The sequence below is a fragment of the Brassica napus genome, unplaced genomic scaffold (assembly GCF_020379485.1).
Source record: "Brassica napus cultivar Da-Ae unplaced genomic scaffold, Da-Ae ScsIHWf_424;HRSCAF=654, whole genome shotgun sequence".
Taxonomy (NCBI): Eukaryota; Viridiplantae; Streptophyta; class Magnoliopsida; order Brassicales; family Brassicaceae; genus Brassica; species Brassica napus.
Genome location: NW_026016503.1, coordinates 4,850 through 15,141, shown reverse-complemented (window position 1 = coordinate 15,141; position 10,292 = coordinate 4,850). Strand labels below are relative to the sequence as shown.

At 33.1% G+C, this 10,292-nt stretch overlaps 1 pseudogene; it reads right to left on the bottom strand.

Annotated features, from left to right (window-relative positions):
• Positions 1 to 7,088: 7,088 nt before the first annotated feature.
• Positions 7,089 to 10,003, bottom strand: LOC106451434 (annotated as a pseudogene).
• Positions 10,004 to 10,292: the final 289 nt, after the last annotated feature.

Here is a 10,292-nt window from a genome sequence, read left to right as displayed (position 1 = left end):
AATTTACGAAAATGCCATCAATTTTTTTTTTTTTTCGAAAATGACATTTTTACTCTCTCACCCTCATCATCTTCAAGTAATTACAAGATTGCCATTGTCATCAATACCACAACCACCATGAACAACCAATTTGAAGCTCTTAATGCTCCCAAAATCGATTTACCCTTCTTCTTTTTCCATTCTTGTGAACTAAACACAACATATCTCTCACTTTCTCTCCACAATAAGCTAAAAAAACCCAAGATTTTGATTCTAAAATTTTTATGGTTCATAGAGTCATAGAAGCTAACGATTATGGGTGGGTGACTTTCGTTTGTGATTCTGTGTGCTTGGAGAAGCCTTATGTATGCTAAGGAACTTATCTCACCAATTTAAGGTATGACATCGAGTTTTTTTCCAGATCTGTTCGTCAGACGACTTACTTGGGAAGTCGTCTGGCTGTAGACGACTTACCTTTCAGTCGTCTGGCTGTAGACGACTTACCTGGAAGTCGTCTGGTCAACGCAGAGGTTATTTTTGCAATTGACTTTGAAATCTGTAACCTGAGACGACTGAAAGTTAAGTCGTCTACTATTGTTTGGTTTCAAAAAAAATTCCAAAGAACCTAGACGACTTACATTTCAGTCGTCATAGGTTAGTTTTGCATTTGACTGGATAATTTCAGAAGTTTGACTTCCCCAGACGACTTACATTTCAGTCGTCTGGCGAAAATTAAAATAATAATATTTTTTTAAAGTAAACGACTTACAATTAAGTAGTCATAGGTTAGTTTTGCAATTGAAAAAAAAACTTCAAGATTTAATTATACACAGACGACTTATAATTCAGTCGTCCACCAGACGACTTAATTGTAAGTCGTCCAGGACTTTTTTCCGAGATTCTGGTCAAACCTCGTAAATCCTGGACGACTTACATTTCAGTCGTCTCGTGGACGACTGAATTATAAGTCGTCTGTATATAATTAAATCTTGAAGTTTTTTTTTTCAATTGCAAAACTAACCTATGACGACTTAACTGTAAGTCGTCTACTTTTAAAAAATATTATTATTTTAATTTTCACTAGACGACTGAAATGTAAGTCGTCCAAAAAGTCAAACTTCTGAAATAATCCAGTCAAATGCAAAACTAACCTCTGACGACTGAAATGTAAGTCGTCTAGCTTTTTTGGATTTTTTTTTAACCAAACAATAGTAGACGACTTAACTTTCAGTCGTCCGAAATAACAGATTTCAAAGTCAATTGCAAAAATAACCTCTGCGTTGACCAGACGACATATAGTTTAGTCGTCTAGACAACTTAGATTGAAGTCGTCCGCGTCTTCTCCACTAGTTTTTAAGTCTTCTACGTTAGTTTTTGAATAACTTGTATTTTTAAGAGTGATAAGTAACTTCAAGATATGTAAAACTCATATTTACAAAATATGTTCTCTCCCTTAGTTTTACTAAATTTGACTAAGTTTTTCAATGCAAACTTATAAAAAATATGATATGCTTTGACTAGTTACTATTATTTGTTTCCATCTCTTACCAACATTCTTGTTTATTAAGATGAGAAAAAGGCCATTGGAGTTTATTATTGCATATGAGAGATCCAAAGATAAGAAAAAGGCTACTGAAGTCTATTATTTCATTGATTTGTAAATGTGTAAACACATTGTTAGCACATTTAATACATCTTGGAAAACATTATTACTGATTTTACAAAAAATTCACAACTAAAAGAGTATACATGCAATTCACAAAACAGACCACAAACAAAACTATTATAGATCATTCATCTACAAAGACAAGCTTGGATTCCACTTGAGTAGACAAGACCAGACAACTTTTAAGAAGTCCAGACGACTTCTAAGAAGTCCAGACGACTTCCAGGAAGTTCAGACGACTTTGCCAGAAGACTTTTAGGAAGTTCAGACGACTTCCAGACGACTTTACAGGAAGTCCAGACGACTTTTAGGAAGTCCAGACGACTTCCAGACGACTAACAAATAAGTCGTCCCAGAAGTCTTCCAGATCTGAAAAACCTGCATATTAAATCCAGATCTGAAAAACCTGCATATTCAAAAACGTTCAAATGGCTTAAAAACAGAAAAAATGAATGGAAGATTAGATAAATCTACCTTTACAGAACACAAAAAAATACATATCTAAAAATAAAAGATCTACCTTTAAATTAGTGGAAGATGAGTACCATCTAATTAAAAACCTGCAAAAAAAAAAATAGATTAGTAACAAAGACATGAGACAAAATTGAAAAATTCATATAAAGTTTGGTGTTTTCAAGTCAAAGAGATTAGAGTGGGTTTGGAGAGTTTTAGTTTGGGAAAAAAGTAAGAACTTTATACAACAAGAAGTTACCAAATGAAGAAAAATCAGACATAAGAACTTACCAAAACGCTCAGAAAAATCCAGACGACTTCCTGGAAGTCCAGACGACTTCCTGGAAGTCCAGACGACTTTGTCAGAAGACTTCCAAGAAGTCCAGACGACTTCCAGACGACTTCCAGACGACTAACAGGTAAGTCGTCCCAGAAGTCTTCCAGATCTGAAAAACCTGCACATCAAATCCAGATCTGAAAAACCTGCATATCCAAAAACGTTCAAATGACTTAAAAATAGAGAAAATGAGTGGAAGATTAGATAAATCTACATTTATAGAACACACAAAAATACATATCTAAAATTAATAGATCTACCTCTAAATTAGTGGAAGATGAGTACCATTTGATTAAAAACCTGCAAAAGAGATAGATTAGTAAGAAATACATGAGACAAAACTGAAAAATTCATATAAAGTTTGGTGTTTTCAAGTCAAAGAGATTAGAGAGAGGTTGGAGAGTTTTAGAATGATGAACATTACATTTTTGTTGCAGCCATTTGAGAGGAGGAGAGAGAATGTGTAAATTTTTCTTTTTATAGGGAGACAAAAAATCCAATTAGATTAAATATTTTTGACTCAGACGACTTCCTGGACGACTTACATTTCAGTCGTCTGGTGAAGAAATTAAAACAGACGACTTACATGTAAGTCGTCCAGAAGAGTTTAATATTTTTAGCGGGAAATTAAATATTTTTAGCGGGAAACTAAAATAGAAGACTTTCCAGACGACTTACAAGTAAGTCGTCTGGACGACTGAAATATACGTCGTCCGGGTAAATTATTCAACAGACGACTGAAATATAAGTCGTCCACACCCTAAACATAACCCCTAAACTTAATTATCTAATTAAACACTTCATAAAACCAAATCAAACTTGAAAAGTGTTTACTATACACAAAAATAAACACATATAGGTGAAAACTAATTTTTGAAAAAAACATTTTAGTTTTCCAAAATCTAACCCTAACAATACATACAATACTACAACATATGTTTGCCAAACTCCTAAACCAAAGTATTTCATGATTCACTACTTTCACTCATCTATCTTCAAAACAAATCAATTTTATCATATCTTAATTTATATTAGTTAAAACTGTTTATAATTACTTGATTTTTATTTTTAAAATAAACTGGTACCAGACGACTTACACTTCAGTCGTCCAGACGACTTCCAACATCTCAGACGACTCAGACGATTTACTGGGGCTATATTCGTAAAAATGGCTTCTGTTTTTTTGTTTGGTCACAAGGGGCTGAGCTGTAATTTCACTAGGCTTTTAGGTTAGTTTTGCATTTGATTCAAGTTTGGGTATAGGTTTGGGATTAAAATCAAGTTGTGGGTTAGTTTTGGCAAAAATCCCTAACTTTTTTCTCTCATTTTTGTAATATTTTTTTTATTTGTTTGCCAAAATACTAAAAATGAGTTTAGAATACATAGAAAGCTTCGAATATGTCGCACTAAAGTTGTTCTTAGTTATGTTTTCTTGATGATAATCTTCTTAGCAAAATAATAATTTCTTTTTAAATAAAATTTATTAATCAGTATGTATTATAAGCCTTTAAATTTATATTTGTTATTACCTTAAATATTTTGGAGATAATTTCTTATCACCACAACAAATTTATATTTTCAATTACTTATGTTTTGCAACTCCCTGAATAGAGATGTTTGGCTGATCTATAGTGTAAGCTTCATCATCATTGATTAATAATATAGTTTAAAATGAGTTAGAATGTATGTTTTACAATGTAAATATTTTAATTCGTATGTACATATTTAAAAGCAGTCCAACTATGAGTTCGTTTCTATTTTTGGATTGTAGTGGTTAGTTTCTAACATCATGAGAATGTGTCCAACTACATTTTCTGTAGTTGCCAAGATTAGTTGGCTATTTAATTTTATTTATTGTTAGGGCAAGTTTTTTATATTGTAACATGGGACATAAATTATGAAAACTATTTCCTACTACAACTTCTTGAAGCAACATTTTTAAGATACTGATATACCATTTCTGTAGCTTAATAATAACTTAAAATTTCTTTCATCTAGATATTTAAATACTAATTTAAATGATAAAAAAATCTTAAAAATAAATAATCTTAATTGATCAGAATTCAATGGTAAAATATTATTTCTTCGTGTTCATATCCAATTCACTCGTGTCATAAATTCACAAATTTCTTATTTGTAAGTCAAATTTGAAAAGTTGAATTATTGAATAGGGGATACGGTTAATATATAATTGGCCAATAAAATTCATCTGTTTTTCAAAAAAAAAGGATGATAGATGTTTTATTCAGAATCGTAATACTCATCAGTTATCTTTGACTTAATTTTTTTTATCATCTGTGGCACAATGGCCTAGTAGTTCCTCTTATTAGAGGCATTTGTAGGGTTCCAACCCTGATTGGTGAGATGGCAGCAGAGGTGGTACGACCTGGTTACCTTTTGTTGTTCTTCTCCGTCTCCTAAAAGTAATGTTAGTGTTTGAAACTTTACATGATGGTTTTGAGCCTCAAGAGCTCCGGTTTGGTGATTAATTTCTTATAACTTGGGATCTCCTAGAAAACACTCTTTCCAATGGATTGGCGCCTATTGGTTGTTTTGTTATCTCTCTATGTCTTCTTCTTCACTTCGTAATGAACTGATAAAAAATTGAGAAAAGTTAACCAAATCACATTACAGACAATAAGACTATCTTTGTTATCATCATCACTGGAACTAAAACATTGTTGATTACCTGATTTTTTTTCATACTTTACTGAAAATTAGAAGATCTGAATTTTCTGCACGTTGGCGGGTGCTTGATATTAAAACTATATATCACAATAGTGAAAAATAAAATAAATATAATTACAGATAGATATATACATCAACTTATATATCATATTTGGTATAAATATGTATATATATATATATACATATACTATCAAAGTTAACTGTAAGTGTAAATTGATAATGCAAAACTAAAGCAATATGAATCAAATAAAAAATTGTTAATAGTTAATTGATTCAATTTTTATTTAAGTTTATCGGTTTATTAGATTAATTAACATACTGATTTTTAACCAGTTTAACATATTTTAACTAAAGAAAACAAAAATGTAAAATTTATTAAAATTTATATATTTAAATAAAACATAATTAAGGAATAAGATACATTTAAAATAAATAAACATTAAATAATGTATAATATCATTTTCTGTAAAAAAAATAATGTTAACTCTACTAATTTTTTAAAAAATAATATAAAGTAAAATAGTTAAACTATCAAAATAAAAAAAATAGTAAAAAGTATATTTATATTTTTTTTCAAACAGATGTAGTTAAAATATAAAAATAATAATATCAAAATGTAAAATAATTTTTTCTTTTAAAATAAACTAATATTATATTTTTAAAAATCTTTCTTCGCATAGCAGAAAACTCCTATTTGTTTTTTTGTATACAAAGAAATAATTTGTTTTCCATAAAACTGGATATGTTAAAAGAGCCCACATAGAAAGAACTTTTTTTTTTTTTTTTTTTGTTTTTAATTGTTTTTTTGTTTTTTTTTTTAATTTTTATTTATAATGATTTACATGTAGTTGTCTATTAACATAGCAATACATAATGTTAGTTATAATCGGTGCCGCTAGGAGACGATGCAATAATCATGATCATGCGAGAAGGTAAGACATAAATTTGGTGGATTTGACAGAGTGAGAATTGTAGATGGATTTCTTCTCTTCTTTGACTATTTTTTTTCTTTATGTCACAATGTGTTTCGTCCAAGGTTTTGAAAACCGGACCAGACTGGCCGGTCGAACCGTTCCGACCGTGACTCGTTAAAGAAGCCGAGTCTGGTTCGGTTTAAACCCCGGATTTGAGAAAAACCGGTGAAACCGGCTAAAAACCGGTGATCCGGTTTAACTTCGAAACCCGGTTCAATAGAAATCAACATATAATTAATTTACTTTCAGTTGTTATTAAATTATAATATTTCACAATTAATGTTTAATATTTACTATTCAATTAGTTTTCTAATTGATTCTTTTTTTTAAGAATTGTTTAAAAAAAATATCTTTTTGACCCTCATATTTTATTCTCATTTTTCTATATTCATATAATTTAAGATTTTTAGTTGTAAAAATAAATAAATATGTAATTTAAACGGTCATTCATTTTTTTTTAATCAATTTTAGTTGATATAGTAATACTTGTATATATAACTAAACTTATGGTTATTGTTTATTATCTAATTAATAAAAGAGAACATAGAACATATTGTATGTAGAAGTACATTCTAGGTCTATATAGTGTAAATATATGATTATTTAGATTTATTTATTTTAAAATAGAAAACCCGGTTCGACCGGCTAAACCGGTCCGACCACTTAACCAGTAGCTTTACCAAGTCGGTATCCGGTCCGGTTTTAAAAACATTGGTTTCGTCTATCTTTGTTTGTTTGATTTGTATAGCTTACAACAGCTTCGCAGTTGATTTCACAAATATTTGCAATCTCTATAAATTTCAAGATTGTACCTTAGACATTGGTCGGTTTCTACACCTACTTTGTCAGTATAGAGTTTTTCATAGTTACACTTGTCTCTTGTTATAAATTATTAGAATAAACTAATCGTTTTTATCACCTATTAGCATGATATTCATTTTCTGCGTATTGGTTTTTATTTCTTTAGCTCAATAATAAAACCAGAAAAACATTATCAAAGCGCCAAAAAAAACTATTAAATCAATCACACATTCATATCACAATTTTGTAAATTAATTAATGCATTTATGCTTTTTATTCTTGAATATCTCAAAGACCATTTACATGTCCCAAGTTTCCTATCCAATTGTCATCTTATGGACACTACAGGTATGTAATTGTCAGTTTCATGAGAGCGTTTGGACCTTCTCCACACCTCCGATGAACATCCTTCATCCAATCAGCTGATCTACAAATCCCACTGCAGCTCCAATCAAACGACGCAACACACATTCCCCGCCTGCGCCTTCCACTCACAATCTGCACTTTCTCATCGATCAAACCTCCATACTTGAAAAATAGATAAAAGGCCACTTGAGTTTTTCTTTTTATCTGTAGTACCACAACAAAGCCTACGGTCATCTACATTCTCCACATCCAATCCAAGAAACCATGATCCAAAAGACACATCCTCATTCACATACTTGTGAAGTACGTTTCTGTATCCACACAGTCAAACGTATGAGAGCGTATTAAGCACAAAGCAGCTTAGGTTTTTTTGGGGAAAGAACTCACTTGTTTATAGATATGTAAGACGCTAACTCCCTGGAGATCGCGTAGAGCTGACCAGTGGCGTGGCGGAAGTACTTGTTACCCTCTTCTCCAAATTTTTAGTACTCCGGTTCATGATACCTCACTCCTCTTCGTAAACAAATGAACATGAGACAAACAAACATTGTGTAATGAGATTGAAGAAGTCTTTTGGTAAGGTGAAGAGCTCTTACTTCTGAGCAAGAACGGGTCCACACTTCATGCAACCAATGTATACTCGAGGCTTCGTACGGTATCTTGCTATCTCTGCTCCCAGCGTGGCTGCAGAAACATCCGTAAACAGAAGTTGAGATGAGAAGAGACATAACAATTTCAGATAAAAGCAAAAGAGGATTTGATTCTCTCTCTCACCTATGTTTACATGAACATCATCGTCGACTTTCACGTAGAAGTATGCGTCCCACAACGCGAAAGCAGTGGTGAAGTAAGATTTAGTCTTTGCTGACAGCTCTAGATAACCTTCAACGTGATCCTTTGTGCTCAGAAACATTACATAAGAATTTTAGAAAACAGAAAGGCATGATGAAACCTATCCACAACTCTTACCAGCCTCAAGGAGTCTCCATGTTTATGTTCTTCAGCCTGAATCGCTCTATCAAGAATCCCACCAGGAGTAGCACTGCACACGAGAAAACACTAATATTATATTTACATGAATCAACCTCGCAGATAAATGATATGTGCCAAGTTTTACCTATGGCCTATTACAAAACGCATCACGATCCCTTTCTCTTCCTCTAGCTTCTTTCTCTCCTCACCTAATATAAGAAGGCTTACGTTCAGTCTCAGTTCCAAACAATATACTTGAGGATGATACCTGAGGGATTAGATAAACATTACCGGGAGGCATCCAAGTAGTACGAACCGAATCCCTGCGCTTTCTGCTATTAAACGCAGTGTTGATCCCAAAAACCATCAGATACTTTCTTTTGGTGACAGTTTCAGGGAGGTTGAACTCATCAGAGACTGGTGAACCGTTCGTGATGGATTCTTGCGCGGCTCTCGCAGCCGCTAGTTCCATTTCCATAGCCGAGATCGTTTTGTCTAGCGATCTGTGTAACACACTTATTCAAGCTCAATGCTAAATCAAAAAGAAGTAAGTGAAGTTTCATATCAGGTCTTTTTTTATCACTTACTGAGTTGCATCAGGACTCTTGTACACTTCTCCAAGGCTTGTCTTATAATGAAGAAAAATACGGAATTAAGAATGTCCTTCTAAAGATTCATGACAGTTATCAAGTTCCACCTAAAGTTATAAGACTTACTTTTGATGAATCAAAGTCCTCTGACAATAAGAGCAGCCGTTCATCTGAAGCTGCTTCCCTTGATGCAACATTGGCTTCAGGCTCTGGCCACATTCTACCACAAAACACACACTTTAATTAGGGATCATATGTTTGCATTCCACAAGAAAATGTCACGCAATGGTTGATATTTGGTTCTGTGAGATAAAATGCAGGTCAGGTTATGTACTATAAAGTCTTCTACTTTTTTTTTAAAGATAAAGTTGCAATTTTTACCAGAATATTTGAAAAAAGAGGAGTTGTATAGTTGTGTTAGCTAATCTACAGAGCATTGTTCTGTTTATTACCTGTCGGAGAAGAGAGTTCCCGCGCAGAAGAAACTGATGCAGAGTAAGAAAGTCCATTTCTTTGAGACAAAACTCTTTGAAACCGCCGACAGCTCTACTCCTCTATGGTGATGATGCTTCACGACATTTTGTTGTGTTTCTAACCAAAACCATATAAGGATCTTCTTCTAACTATCGATCCCAAGAAAACCCAGAAAGAAAGAATCTCATCAATCCGATACTCATCAAACAATCTCTTCATGAACTCCTCCGTGATTGCGTAAGGAGCATCGGGAATAACCTCATCCACCCACTTAACAGCCTTCACCATTATCATCCTAAAACACACACAACCAACGACACAAATCAGAACAAAAGAATAAAGCTATTTTGGATACACAACAAAAGAGATCATCATCACCTCTCGTGAAGAGGCGTAACGGGAGGTCCCTTGTTAGCTATGATCTCCTCGTCGCTGACAACGCCGACGACCAATTCGTCGCCGAGAGCACGCCTGTCGGAGCGCGTTGCAGTGGCCGTAGTGTATCTTGTCGAAGCAGCCGTCCATGTAGATACAGACTGGTTTTCGTTTTCTGAAGGGAGCAACAAATCGATCTAGCAAATTAGGCTTTGGAGAAATGAGAAAGGAAACGTCAAATATCTACTCTCAGATCTTGGAAAAAGCGAGACGAAGAAGGCGAACAGCAACGAAAATAGGCTTACTGGGCCATTGGCATTAACATTCTGTCTAAAAAAAATCGAAGTTCAACATACCAAATCCGGTGCTGACATGTCAAAAAGAACTCTTTTTATTGGCTGATTATAATTGAGGACGTGGAAGCATGAGGGGAGCCCTTATTCCCCTTTTAGTATTGTATATATTGATGTATGTAATTAATCTTTTCTATGACTTGAAGCCTAAACCTCCTAATTTAGAAACGTTGATGAACAGTTAGTAAAAACCACCGGACTAAAATGATTTCCACAAAAAACTTTTATTTTTACAGTCTAACAATTAATTATGATTTAGTAAAG